The following is a 15,576-nucleotide window of genomic DNA, read 5'->3' as shown; positions in this document are numbered from 1 at the left end:
ATGGTATTTGCTTTTATACCATGACAGCTCAATTTCTGTTTCGGTGACTTTGTGGAAACACTGACAGTAACACAGCAAACGCCTGTGCTCATTGATTTCTGCAAGAACTACTGCATTTGTGACTCCCCTGCAGGACTGCATTTAGCCATGAGAATTACGAGTTTCAGGACGGTTCACGTCAATAGGGTTTATCTAGAAGCCAGGCTTTCTCAGACCTGTAGTTTCCAATTCTCACTCAAAAGGACTTTCTTTTTTTAAAAATAGCCTCACATTTACCTCTTGCACTCCTCTGATGAAAACTAATTCAAGAAATCACTAACATACAGTCATTATTCTGCAATTTCCCATTTAATCATTAAGAATCACTAAATAAATACCAGCTGACCCTGAAGATTTGCTAAGACTTAATGTATAGGACCGTTTATTTCCTGTTCAGTACTTTCACCATTTATAAACAGAGAAGGAGCAGGGGTATGAAAATTCTTTTGTTTATATTTTACCTTTGGATAGGGACATGAAGATTATCTAGTTCTAACACGTAAACAAGACACCACGGGATGCCAAGTTACCAACCTCCAGTTGCTGTCCAGGAATTGTTCCTGAATGTTTAACAGAGCGTTACAACCCTGCAAGACACTGGGAACAGACGTGCCCCTAAACAGTCAGTACAGAGCGCAGAGTGCATTGTCAGCCTGTCAGAACTTGACTGCATAGAAACCCCAATGTTTTCCTTGTTCTGTCTTTCTAGAAAATGAGACTCCTAGAGCAAAAACTCTGAAACTGCAGCCATAAAAACAGAGGACAAAAAATGAAAGAGTCATCTCTTTCTCATAATTTCCTTTACCAATGGTCTGCATTACATCAGACAAACCACGTCACTGAAGTCTGCAATGACTCACCTTAGCCTTAACAAGGTTAACATCAAATCATTAGTTTAAATGCTTCCTAGCCTCCCTACTGAAATAAGTTCCATCCCTTCTCAGATGCTTCATTTTGTCTTCTTGGTATTGCACGTGCAGTTCCACACACATCACGGAAAACACCACTTGAATTAGATGACGGTTCCTACCCCGACACAGTAACCAAGAGTATGGGGATACCCTACTCTGCTCTAAACGCCAGCCGGTGCTGCAGAGAGCAGTACCGTCAACTGCTTCTCCCCTTCTCCTGGTCGCACAGTCCTGCCGCTTCTCCTACACCACGCCTTACAGCTCTGCACCCATGGGGTGCATCACTCGGGTCCAAGAGCCAGCCACAAATAGGCTATTAAAGTCTTCTCCGATCATTGCGCTGAACCAACACGCTGCTGTATCAGCTGCAAGGAAGATGACAGTTAACATGCCACCAAGGGAATGGGAAGCCGGAGTGCTCTTCTGGCAGCAGCCCAAGAGCACTGCAAAGCAAAATATTCACATCTCCCTTACACAGCGCCAACTACAAAGATTTAGGGCCGATACAAATTTTGTGGAATAATCCTGAGGGCTCAGACTTGTCTTGGGAAAACTCAGATCCTCTCAAAGAGGGTTAGAAAGAAAGAAAACACGTTCTAGGGCTTTTCAGCAGTATTATTTTCTAATTAGCTCTCACCTACTCATTCAATCCCTTTTAAAAACTACGTAGCTTGTGAATTCTTTTTCAGGAGACAACTGACAAAAATCTTACTACCAGGTCTTGTCTCCTTTGTACAAAACTAACAGGATGCTCTAGTTACCACTTCACATGACTCACTGTTTCACACACATTTAATGACAGCTTATTAAGCATCCCTACTGATGGGCATCCTTACTGACGGGCAAGAAGCAGTAACGTTCATCTGGTAGAGCTGTGCCAGCTCCAGAGATCGAGCAAGGGTGTTCTTAGTGTAGTACGCAACAGAGACTGTACTGTAGTCTACAGGCAGCCTGAAATACATGTGAACCATGCTACTCATGCTTACTGGCAGCAGATCTACCTGCATAAACAACAACAGCTTCCCTACACCAGGTGAACTGAGATGCCACCGGCAAGGACAGGTAACCCTTCTCCCTCAGGAGAGTGTTGATTTTCAAATCCCATGCCACCCAGCGCTTCTCAAAAACCCACCAAGATCCCACATGGCCCACTCCGACTCACCAGGCCTGTTGGCATTGCTGAGCGTCGAGGGCGGAGGCAGCAGCTGCCCGTTCAGCGGCGTGCCGAGCAAGCGCTGGAAGCGGTTGGGTGGGCGGCTGGTCACAGCCAGGCCCGCTGCCATCTTCACCTTGTTGCCCTTCGTCAGGCGCTTCAGGTGGACGAGGAGGTCGGGGCGGCCGCGGCAAAAGCGGGGGCTGCGGAAGTGATGCAGGGCCCGGTGCAGTTGCCACCGCTGCCTTGTCCACCCTCTGGGCCCGGCCCAGGCCCGGGCCCCACCACACTGCTCCCCGGCAACATCCCCACCTTGCGGAAGCCATAGAGACTGAGCTGCCGGATGAAGCTGCTGAAACCGGCGGCTGCCGCTGCCCCGTCGCCACCCGGCTGCGCGGCGACGGCCGGCCCGGCGCCCAGCAGCTCGCACCCAAAGAGCGGCTGGTTGATGAGCAGCCCCTGGCCGGAGCCATCCCAGCGAACGGAGCGGCAGCGCGGGCTGCTGACCAGCCGCCACAGTCTGGCGGGGAAGGTGTCGGCACTGACGGGGACGGGCTGCTGCGACGCGTCCGTGTCGGTAGGTGGCACCAACGCCGCGCTCAACCGCCGCCCGCGCGGCCTCCGCTTCCCCCGCCACGCGCCGAACGGCACGTGCCCCGCCTGCGAGGCGCTGCCCGCCGCGCGCGGCCCCCGGCCCTCAGCCCCGCCGCGGCGCTGGTCCGCGCAGCGCCCCGGTCCCCCGGCACGGCACGGCTGCAGCCCGGCCCCCCCTCGGCCCCGCCATCCCCTCGGCCCCGCCATCCATCCCCCTCGGCCCCGCCATCCCCCTCAGCTCCCCCCGTCCATTCAGCTCCCCAAGTCCCCTCAGCCGGGCCATGCCCCTCAGCCCCCCCATCCCCCTCCGCCCCGCCAGTCCCCTCGGCCACCCCCTCCGCCCCGCCGGTCCCCTCACCCCGCCGGCCCCTCAGCTCCGCTGCCACCAGCATCTCCCGTAGCTTCTGTGAGCGACCGGGCGGCTGAAGCCCGGGGCCGAAAGCTGCCGCTCGGGGCGGCCCCGCTGCCAGCCCAGAGCCGTCCCGGGAGCAGCCTGGAGGTCCTTGAACCACGGCGCGGGTGGGCGCCGGGCCGTGGAAAGCGGCTGCAGGCGGGGCAGAGCGGGGAACACGCGCTCCGCGGCCCCGCACCCCGCCATGGCTGCCCGGCGCCCCGGGACGGCGCGCGGGAAAAGGGGCGGGGCCGCAGCGCCACGTGACACAACATCGAATCCCGGGGGGGGCGGGGCGGGGGCGGGTTCTGCTGAGCAGCCGGACCTGCCCGGGCCGCCGCGGCTGCCGCGGGGTGCGGGCGGCGGGGACGGAGGGGGCGGAGTGGGTGCGGGCGGCGGGGGCTGGGGAGCTGCTCCGTGTGCCGGGGGCACCCCGGGCTGGTGCGTGCCCCGCCGGGAGGAATGCAGCCGGCAGAGCAGGTGTTGCAAAGTGTCGGCTTGAAAACCACTGGCAGTTCACAAAAGGAAAAGCAAATTTATAAAGAGTGCAGAGGAACACGGAACAAATCGGGAATTGTGTCACATTCGCCCTAAACCCACCCCAGACCTGTGCAGCTCTGATCCCCACGCCAGAACAGATCAGGTGGAGTTAAAATGGGGCAGAGAAAATCAGCAGCGAGGATAAGAACTAGCTTCAGCGGAAGGAAATACTGAAGAAGGAATCTTCAGAGGGGCAGTTATTGTATAAAAAGATAGGTAGTAAAGTTGTAGTTAGTGTAAAGGAGGCAAGCGTCGTAATAATGGAGGATTTCAAACAGGAGAAATCAAATCACAGGGAAACCGGGGAACTGATTGCCACAGGATGTTTTGGGTACCATAATGTTACTTGGCTAAGGGAGGGTGTGGGGGGGTGCGTGTGTGTGAAGAAAAGAGAGAGGAAAAAAGAACAAGATTAGCTACATTCACAAAGACTAGAACTCTTAAAGCGGCACCTTTGTCACTGCGAGTGCTTGCACTGTGCGCTGGCACAGCTCTGAGGCGGTGCCTGCGCTGCACTGGTGCAGATCTGCCCTCTCCTCAGCCTTGTGCTGTCAGCTGTGACTGCAGGCAGACTGCAGGAACCAGCAGAACCATCCTTACCGCTGCATAACAGGAGTCTGCTATGAACCAACAGGCAAAGAAGAGCAGGGAGCCAGGGAAGGAAGAGTGCGGTGATCTCTCTCTCTGCTTGCATCTTGCCCACAGGTCACCAGCAGTGGCAGAAGAAAATGACATTCCTCTGTCTTGGCTGCCCTCAAAGCAAGACAGTGAGAAAACTGAGCACCTGTGTGTTTTGTGAGCTCAAATATATTATCTTGACCTCAAATATATTATCTTGGAGTTGTCGTAAGATTTCTTAGCAAGAAGGTACAAAACCAAACCTCTTCTTCAACTAAAGTCGTCCTTATTGCTTTGGTTTACAGCACAGCCCCTAACCACCAAGGCAAGTAAAAGTGCAGTAACTTCCAGAAAGGGGACAAAATTGAATAAACTGATGGGAAACTGTTCCTATTTTTAAACTGAAAGTAATATCCCTCTGCTCTTCTGCATAGCTGAAGTGAGGAAAATGATGTTTGGGTGGGGTTGCTAACAGAGTTTCACACTTCAAATTAAACCAGAAGCAGAAATTTTGTCAATGTTGTCATCAAAGCTGAAATCCAGCACCACAGAAGGATGCTGCTTTACCCAATGAATTAATGGCCTACAATTCTAGTAAGCTCATGCTGTCATCTTCTCAAGAGGCTTTGCATTTTTTCCCCCTCTGTAATAATTTATTCAGAATTACGTTGCTCAGTGTAAACAGCCAAAACTTAAGTAAAGCAAATCTGAAAAATCCAGAAAAATGTCCACAAAGAAATGCTTCTCGGCATTCTTGAGGTTGTCTTTTGCATTACTTCAGTGAAATGAATTTGGGTTTCTTTCTCCCTGTGCAGCAAGAGTGCCAGAAGACCATGACTACCTGATGGTGGGACAGGTGAGGTTTTTAGTGTATCATCCGTAAATCAGGGCAGAGCCAGCAATACGTCGTCCATAACTGAAATGCAGAGCATGATTCCCTAAAACTAACACACAGAAACAGCGGTCCCTTTCGTACCACTGGCCATTCTTGACTTCAGCCACAAGAGTGGGTTCATTTGCCACTTCTTGGTCAGTGGGTTAAATTTGGTCCTGAGGGCTTTAATTGTTACTTTACTGTCAAAGATTGTTATTAGCCAAAGGTGATGGGAGCTGCAAGAATAAATAGCTTATTACTAATTTGCGTCATTGACATATGGACTCAGTGCTTTCCTTCTTTTTCACCCATGTGAACTCAAATTGCTGTTAGCCCGCACGCCCCTATTTGCCATGTACCACGGCAGTTACTCTCTGGTGTCTGCCTCTCCCACAGCTGTGCCTTTCTCTGCAGCTAGCTTTCTTCCTCCTTCCCTGCTGCGGGACACCAGCGGTGTGTCCATCTTACAGACGAGAAGGTGGGCCTTTGCCAGAAATTCATAATCCTCTTCTGCCAGTGCTTAACCTCCATTCCAACCCTTTGTAATAACCTCCTGGTTTTCTACATTTCCCTTGCTTATACATCTATATATAGTACAAAAACCCCCTACCAACTTAACGATGTAGATTACACATTTTGCAAACTGATTCTGCAGAGCTGAACAAAAATGTTATTGTTAGCTTGTCTGCTGTATGTCAGGGCAAGGACAGCTGCATTTCCATGCAGTGTGCTGACCCTGACTACCATCCAAGGACATACCACTGTTAGTAAAGGCAGCACTTAATCCCTGGAAGGTTTTACCAGGTTAAGTGGAGGATTTTTCATCACTTGGAAAATGTAAATCAATGTGTGCTTTTGTTCAGCTACCAGTTAGTTGAGGAAGTGACCAGTTTACGTTATCAAGCCTGTAATTTGCAGAAGGCCAGACATGCTACGTACAGTCACCCTTCCTGGGCTGAAAATGTCCACCTCTAAATGCATAAGAGGAATGTACATATATAATACAAAGCTGGAAAATAACTGTTCTTACCATGATTATAGGCATGTTAGATTTGTGAGTGGTAAGAAGTGTTGCTGTAATTATTTTCAGTTTTGTTAGGAAGATAACAAAGAACCGTTGAGAAACATTCCCTAGAGAATTAACATTTTGGAAGAAAAGTGATTTTTATTACATTTTTTTTCTAGCTAAAGAAATAATTAGCTAGTACAGAAGGATGGGTATTATTTTCTTATTGAATGTATAGCAGTACAAATCTTTGAGCTCCAGACCTCTTGTAACGCAGCTAAGACAGAGTCTCATACTACTACATTTTAATTTGTTCTGGATCAACGTAAGTAAACATTGAGTATTTCTATCCATTTCATCTTAGTTAGGAAGGAAAGAAGGACCTAGATGCTTTGCTAATAAGTCAGATAAGATTAAACTCAAAACTGTTTTCAGATCTGTCAAATTTTGGCAAATAATCTCTATTTTTAATTAGGGATGGGATTAGGTCCGGAAGCACGAGCACAGTACAAGACAACCAACTTTCCTACTCAGCTGACTCATCTGAAACTATGGAACATGACAATTTTAGAACAGAAGCCTAAGAACATATCATCAGCCCATTTTTCTCAGTTCTGTCTTAAGTGATCTTTGAGAAGCATAGTTAACCTCTTTCATGTGTTAATACCGTATTAAATTGCCTTATTGCTTTTTGATGCAGAGAAACTTTGGTGTTGATTTCTCTGATTCGTTTCAAGAATGTTTTTTTCTTGTAAGCTTGAAAAAAGAATATTCCACTGAAATAAGTTGATTGCAAGGAGTTTCAGTAATTGAATCCCTAGATAGTTGTCTTTATGCTGGGAGGTTTTGTCCCACTTCTAATGGATTTTCAATGCTGAAACAGTTTCATTTAAAACTGTTGCCATAAAACATGTTAGAATTTTCTAATTTTGTTGCAGGATTTTTTTTCCCCAAAAACCTTTTTAAAAGCTGAGGTTGAAGATAATATTATTACACTAAGAAATACTGTAAAATATATTCTGAGAAATTAGAAAGATGTCTACAAGCTAGACCTGTTAAGACTATCATGCTGTCAGTCTGTTGCGGAGTGTTCACCAGTACTAAAACGACTGCATTTAAATACTATTATAAGTTACTGGGGTGTTTTTTCAGTGGGAAGAAAAATCCTTTGTGACCAAAATGTAAACCAAAGACCTATCTTCCACAAAGTTCAGAAGTCTGTGGCTATCCAACTGCACAGCAGTTCTGTCATCAGAGCAGCTTACCTAAACTCACCACCTGTTAAAGGGGGATGATGAACTTCTTGCTTCCTTTAATTGCACCCTCTGTAAAACCGGTTTCATTTCACTCCCTGCTGTTCCCTGGTGTGGGGTCAGCAGGATGCAGACAGCACCCTTCTGTGCTGTGAATTGGGGTCTGATGGGTGAGCAGTCTGCGGGGGTAGGGTAGGGGGGCAGGAAGGGTACCGAGGTGACACCCCGCAAGCCCAGGGCACACTCGCTCCAAGGACAGGCAGCCCCCCTAAGTCAGCATTTGAGAACCAGAAGATGCTGGTGAGGGCTCCCAGCACAGGGCTCTACTCCATTGTCTGTGGAGGAAAGAGGGTTGATGACTTTGATGTTTATCAAGACGAGTGCTCTATAAATTCATGCTCCCAAAAATTCATGTACTACTATCGTGATTTTGGGGTGCAGAGCGCAGGAATTTGGTTGGTGGTCCTAATCCACCAAGCTAATGCAGCTTCATAAGATCCTATCTGTCAGCTGAGCTACGGTAGCAACAGGTGTGCTCTGGTCAGCCTGAGTTGCAAAGCAATTTGGCTAGATAAGCATCTTCTGATACAAAAAGTTTTAAGGGTAGGACAAGCCTTACATGACTGTTTCTTGTAATTATTCATTCACACAGATCATTTTTTTTACATACTTTGGAAAAATTTTGAAGTGTTCCCAAGATGTAGGACAAGTGGCTGGATCGTAAGAGCATAGATATTTCAGATCCAGGTGGGTAAATATCTGAACTACCTCAGGCAAGATAAACCCAAAGTTTTGTTCCTCACAAACCAATCACAGAAATGAAAAATTACCATTCTTGTAATAAGACAATATGTAAAATGACAAACAAAATATGACAATAGGGAAGTCAGTGGCTTTGTTACATACTCTCATAATCTGGCCCTTAAAAGCTGTCTCCTGGCTACATCATTGTTGCAGTGAAATTCATTGTTCTCTTTACACATCTTTGAAACTCTCATGTATCAATGACTATAAGATCAGAGTATGATCATCTTCAAGGAGGAGTTGGTAGCTCACTCTTCGCCAGGGTTGTAGAATGACCAAATCTGGACTTCTGCACACATTGTCAGGAATTTTGTCTGATTTTCTATTTTGAGGGATGTGGGGGGTGTGTGTGTGTGTGTCACGCAGAATGTGCTCTTAAGTTCCTGTATTCAGTTAGTGCTGTGATCATGCTCAGGAAGGTCCTCCACTGAAGTCAGGGCAGGTACAACAAAATGAGAATTCTGGATTTGGCTTCATTGTCCAAATTCACAGTGTCTGGGAGATGAATAAGCCAGGCTGGTACTTACAATGATGCGTAGCCATTCTCAGACAGTTTAGCATAATACGTTATTCCAAAAATCTTTTGAACATGCCAGCATTTGGACATTCATAAGGTTTTTAACAAAGAACTCTCTAAATGCATTTAAAACCATTTTAAGCCTTGTATCACTAACAAGCAGACCGGAAGAATTAAGTTGCTGTGACTTTGCATTAGTGGCCATGACAGCATACATTCAGTTCTGACATTTACTGTTATTCCCATGACACCCATAAATACTGCAGACAGCTAGCTGCCTGATCACACATTGCTTGGCTTAGCTGCTTCTATAATTTAGGGGGGGTTAAGTTAGCATTTGAAAAATAGAAACTTTTTTACATTTCATATTTATTACTTTGCAATCTTCAAAAGGAAAATCACCCCACACACACCATGTTCTGATCCATCCAGTGAAAAGTTCCTCAAGGACCAATAATTCCTATTGTTGTTAGTCAGTTCTCTAATATTACAGATTAATGTGGAATATCTTTTTCTGACTCCTGTTTGTGGCCTTGCCCATATGATTTCCTTCACGATATTTTGGGATGTATCATTTAATCATTCAAGGTCATCACAGACATTTTGCCTCCTGCAGCAGTGAATCCCACAGTTTACTTACACATGTTAAATATATTTCCCAATAATTGTAAAACATGCCGCTTCTTTCCTTTTCTTTCTCTCCATTCGCACTGCCAAATGTTACAGTAAAAGGAACTCTAAAGCTTATTTTTCCTGCTACCATTTCAGCTAGTCCCTGTGTCTTAAAATCTTTGCTTTAGCAAAGCATTTCAAATACAACAGTAGCATTGAAGAATATAAAGATGTCATATGTTTGATTTTCCTCTGCTCATTTAAAAAATGTGTTATCTGTATTTTCTGTAATTTCTGGTGGAGGCTGGGCAGAAATCGATATTGCTATTTATGTTTGCTCCTACGGAGAGGTTCTGCCTACTCAGAGCACAGTAATTGTGCTCAGTAATTGAAGTATGGGATTATTTTAGGCTAATGTGTGTTTACTTGCTCCAAGTTAAATTTCATCACTGCTACTTCTATTTCCATCTGAAATATTTCTTAATCCTCCATAATTTTTCACCATCTCTGCTGAAGCACTTCTCCAATAGTATTACTGACTGCCCTGTTTCTGTCTTCTTCCTTCCGCACATCAAATGTCTGGGATTTTTTGGTGTTATCTTAGAAGTTTAATTTGTATCTAATGCGGATTTGGACCATTATACCAGATACTGAGCCAGAGTCGTGTGGCTTTTGTGATGAGCAGTCCTGTCTCACCAACCTGCAGGTTCTAGGAGCTGACAAGCATATTGATAGGGGCTTGACTGCTGGTTTTCCAGAAGGCTTTTGGCAAGGTCCTTCACCAAAGGCTCTTAAGGAAATTCAGACATTACAAGGAGGAAGGCAGTTGCATGGTTAAATAACTGGGTAAAAGACAGGGAACAGAAGATAAGGGTAAACGTTCAGTAAATGGTCAGAAGGCTGTTTTTCACCTTCATGAGCAACTTAGGAGTAGGTATCAATGACAGATGAGGTATCAATCTTTACAAATAATATGAAGTTATTCAGGATGGAGCAACTGTCAAGGACTGCAGAAGCTGCTAACAAAACCGAGTAACTGTTTAAATGTATTTTGCACCCAGTTATTAAATGTGTTGCTTTATTTGCCTCATCTCATAAAGACAGAGTGGGAAAAAGCTCATAGGAGAACAGCAAAGATCACGGGTATGGAGTATCTTCCATGTGAAGGAAGACTGTGCAGACCAGGACTCTTCAGCCCAGAAAAGCTCCAATATGTGACAGAGGCATATAAAACCATAAATAGCCAGAGAAGTTTATTGTTTATTTTCTTTCCCTGTGGGACAATTAGGGTTCAGCCAATGAAGCTCGCAGGAAGCAAGTTCACACTGAACAAAACAGGGTGAATCTTTATACAATATGTAGTTAAACTGGTGGGAAGCCTTGCTGTAGGATGCTATGAATGATGGCCATTTACACGATCTCAAGAGGACACTGTGTAAAAGCCTGGACAGGAAATCCTGTCGAGCTATTAAATGCAAAGATTTTCCTGAATCCCTCTGGAGAGGTCCATAAGCTGCACATTCGTGGCAAGAGTGCATACCAGGAGGTGTCACTGGAGGCTTTGCATCCCCAGGCACCTGCTGGTGGCCACGACTGGCAACAGGACACAGGGTTAGACACCGTGCAGCCATTTCTTATGGTCTGCTCCCCTCAGGACACTTGGAACAGCTTCTCTTCTTAAGCGACAGCAGATGTTGTGCCTGACTGATGATATCCCGTCAGCTGTATATTGAGGCCAAGAAAGTTCAGGCTGAGACACAGGTTTTAAACACATAAGGTCATTTCTGTTTGGAAGCCTTAGTCCAGCCACAGCACGCTCCTGCTCACTGAAAGCTTTGGAAGCAACTAAGATTTCCCTGGGGCTGCTGAGCTCAGCAGAACGGGAACGGTTTGCTCCTGCGGACTGTCCTTTCTTTTGCTAGCTGCATGCTTCCCAAATCCCTCCCTGCTAATGAGGGCCACAGAGAGGCCACCAGGACCCTTCTACTTGTGAAGGAGAAGTTGAGTAATTGCTGGCTGCATGTGCCCCTCTCTCCGTACCCTTCCCAGCAGGTGCACTGGCTCTTCCCTTACTACGCAGCCCCTCCTCGCTTCCCCAGTTGCTGCATTGCTGCCCCTACCAGATCTTGGCAGCTCTCCTGATGTTGTAAACTGAAGGAGGGTGGCTATCCTCATTTCCCACTCTTGCTATTAATCCTACTCCTCTGTCCTTGTTGAGATACTATTTCCACCTTCGCCCTGCTGATCTCCCACCTTCCAGGGCCGATGTCGCCCATGCAGCCGCCCCTGCCAGGCACCGCTGCCTGCACCTGCCTGTGGCTCCTGCTGCTCTCCGCAGACCTCACCTTGCCCCCTGCGGAACAATGGGGCTTGCTGGGCAGCTTTGCCTCTTTGCTCTGTTTTCTTCTGCCTGAGCTCTAACCGGGGAATTGTTCCTTGCTTTGTGCTTAAGGTTAAGAAGCTGAACTAGTTCCCCAGGTGTTCCTTATTGAAAATGTCCCAAACCCAAAAGCAGTTAAGTATTTATATGCCCCTTGTTACTCCTGAAAGCAAAAGGAAAACACACTTTCCCTACCATTGTCCCTGTTTGACATTTGCCATAGCAAAATTTACAGAGGAGTTTGGTGTATGGCCCATTTGTGCATCATATTTTTAATTTGGAAACACAAGAAACCCAAAGCCTCATTGCCATGAAAAAGTAATGCTCAAATCTGTAAGAATATAAACTATACTTTATAAAACAAGCTCTGCTTTTCTCTCACAGCTCCCATCTCAGGTTGCTTTCACTTGGTCCTTAGTGATAAAATGGTACCATAAACTTGTTTTATGTCCTGCTCTGTAGTAAAGCACAGTGTAGTAGGTAGCAGACACAAGAAATTTGTATTCTTAGTCACTTCACTGTGAAAGGTATTAACCACAAATGAGCGGTAGCCTCAACGTGTCAAATTTATAAACAGCAGAGAAAATGGAGATGGACCAAAGTAAAGGTATGAAGAAAAGTTCAGTCTTTACCAGCCCCTGAGGACTGATGGTGTGATTTGCCTCTGAGTGGTGGAAGGGAGTCAGAGAGGGTCTTAGACTTTCTCTTGTGCTATCCTCCTGCAGATGGCTGGGCTCGGGGCTGGTGGGTGTGCACGTGTTCTTCGCAGAACTCTGCAAGGGAATGCTGAGATGTGGTGCTAGAAGACATGAAGCTCGGTGCACGGCAAATGCTGTGTCTGCAGCTCACTGCTTGCAAGTCCTGATGCAGACGGAAGTGGAAGGGTGAATGATGCATCTGATACTGCAACTGTGACTGGCTGTGGCTTTGGAAAGAGCAGAAAACTAGTCATGCAGGAAGTGTGCCTGAAGCTTTGATCTCCCTATAAAATTATCACTTTTCTCCACTATTGAAATAGACGTACCACATATGCATTAAGCCAAATGGAAGAGAGCATTAGTTTTTGGACTGTCACTGTCTTTAAGCACCAGCAAAAAAAGAGGAGTTTGTTTTCCTGCTTCAGATACTACAGATTCTGTGGGATGTTGACATTTTCTTACAAGCCGTCTGTGAACTTACTCAAGAGAAGGGCAAGTTAATGAGGCAAACATTGTTTGCCTTAAGTGTCTGTTTCTCCTGTGTGTCCGGGGGCTGTGACACAGTCCTGCAGACTAAAATGCAACCCCCAACAAACACTAACGATAAAAAAGGAAAGCAAACAGAAAAATACCTTACCGTCTCAGAGATTTGCTTTTCCTTGCTCTTTCTTCTTACTTCCTCGGTGTTTTCCACATGAAATCCCGTGGCTTGACTGTCACACCATGGGCAAACAAGCAGGGCCGGTCTTTCGCGTTGCTGCACTCAGCATGGTCCCCAAAGCTATTTTGATGAGAGTTGTGGGTGGGTGAGAGGGGTGGGCTGAGCTTGGGTGGCCGCTCTGGCTTCCAGATGAAGCTGGATCTCCCTGGTACAAGAGGCAGTCGGTGGCTGCAGAGCCTGGACAACTGACAGACCACCCTGAGCCCCTAACCAGAGAGCTCCAGCCATGGGAGGGATAATAACAGACACCCAGTTGCCTCCCTCTGGAAAACTAAAGGAAGAGGAAAGGCTAGCGCAAAGTTTCTGGAGGTCATAATCCAAGAGCTCTGGGGCATCCTGCTGTCAGTGGGAAGAATTAGTGGCTGCAGAAAAAAAGGATAAATGCAGAGGTCAAGAGTGATGTGGAGAGCTACACACACAGAGGGGAGAGGAGGGAGGGCAGACAGCCTGGAACGTGCCTGGGTCGTAGATGAGCATGAACCAGGTTCTGGTTCAGCCTTGTGGACATCAAGAAAATGATGTGGCCCTGTTGTATCCTGCACAGCGTGTTGTTGGTTCTGTGTGTCGCCTGTGCTGCACCTCTCTGGCCCTGGCTGAGTTAGGGCACAGGCAGAGACCCCCTCTCCTGTCTGGCACGCCACATCCAGCACAGCCCGGACACAGCCGGCCTGCTTCTGGTTCTGCAGAAGCTCGTCTCTTGCCTGTGTGAGACCCTCTTGGGAAAGCTGGCCACCAGAAAAGGCAGTTTCCTAACCTGGGGAAGAAGCTGGTAGAGCAGGGCCCTGCAGGTAACTTCAGTCAGCTTTGCATAGTCCTACTCAGCTTCTCCTCCAGCCCAGCATGAGGATGCACAGCAAGGTAAAGAGAGAGAACACAGAGCTCAGAACAGATAGGATGGGCTACCTATGTAGCTGTTTGTGCCTTAATGGCATTTGTCACCGTGCAGGTGGCTGGAGAACCCAGATAGTGTGTAAGGCACCTTCTGACCTTCTTTAGTGCTGTGCGTGTCAGCTCAGCCACATGCACACAGTCATGCTTGCAGAGGTGGCAGGTTGACATCCAACACAGAAGTACTGTGTAGTATCATTCTGTGCAAAGCCCATGGGTGAAATACTGGTATTTTGCCATTCCGGTATGTATCTTAGTGACATAGTTCTGCACAGTTGCAAACAGAAGTATAAAATGGGTTTCTTTCTACCTTTTCCTTTTTTTTTTTTCCCCTAAAGGTGTGAAGAAAGAAGTACAAAAAGACTGGGATGCTAACAGGCCTGTTGTCTCATCCCCTAAGAGATCAGCGGTAACAACCACCAGGCTCCATTCACCAGGTAATTATGAACCAAAACCCACTGCTCAGGGAAGATTTAAACTTGTTGACTTTGCATCTCTTGTCAACACACTAAGTGGAGACCTGCTATTAAGTGAGGACTGATTGTGTCCAAGGTTCATTAAGCCGGCTCTGAGTACAGCAGGCTTTATCATACCAATGCATGAGCTGAACAGGCTTTTGTTTTCTTTGTTACAACCGCGAAGTCATCTCTCCGTCAAAACAAAGAGTTGTTGCTATTACATCTTTAAGGTCACGGGAACATTTATGTTTATCATTACAATTTTCTTCTCTAACAAGAGAACAGATAGGTATAGTGAAATAAAAGACACCTCAGATACCTGGAATGAGAGAATACTGTATATTGCCTGGGATCTACTCTTACTGTTTGCAGAGGCGCTGAATTTCCTGGGCTGTTTCTGTGCATGACTGGAAAAGGGGTTATCTATAGAAATAACCTTCCGAGTGCTATTGGGGCATTGTCAGCTTAGCCCTCAACATTGCGTACAAACACATGGGTTTAGCATTTCTGAAGAATACCTTTGCTTATTTACTAAAATGAAGGGAATTTCTTTCTATTTATGTTTCCTACGTGTACATCAACAGATGTATAAGGTACCTAAAGGCTTTTCTAAGGCTGGCCTTTGGCTGATAACGCTTCTGAAATGCGTGGGCATGGTCCCAATGATTTCTTTGTGCTTGCAGTTTATCTCCTGTTCTGTTGCCTCATTTTTTAGACTCTACTTAAATACTTCAAATGTCATCTCTACAGCTATATGATGCTTGAGTTGTTACTATTATGGGGGGCAGAACCCCATGTTTCTTCATTTGATGGTAAAGTTAAAAAAATGTAGAATAGCTCTTTGGCCTCTAGAACATTCATCAAGAGTCTCTTCATGTTTACTAAACTCAAACTCTTCTTCCTCCTTCACGCCCAACAAAATCCAGAAAATGGGAGGTTAAATTTAATCTTCCCAGGCACCGACAGGATTCAGAATTCTCCTCACGAAGCTACTAGGGTAAAAACATGAACTTACCACTGTCTTCTGAATCATACAATTTTTAGGCTGTTTTGCAACTGGTGAGATCACCAAGAGCGATCCAAAGAAAAATTTGTTGTGCAGAGTGCCTGGCCAGCAGC

Source organism: Falco punctatus, assembly GCF_963210335.1.
Source record: "Falco punctatus genome assembly, chromosome: 1".
NCBI classification, from domain to species: Eukaryota; Metazoa; Chordata; class Aves; order Falconiformes; family Falconidae; genus Falco; species Falco punctatus.
The sequence above is the reverse complement of the archived record's forward strand: the minus strand, read 5'-3'. Positions refer to the sequence as shown.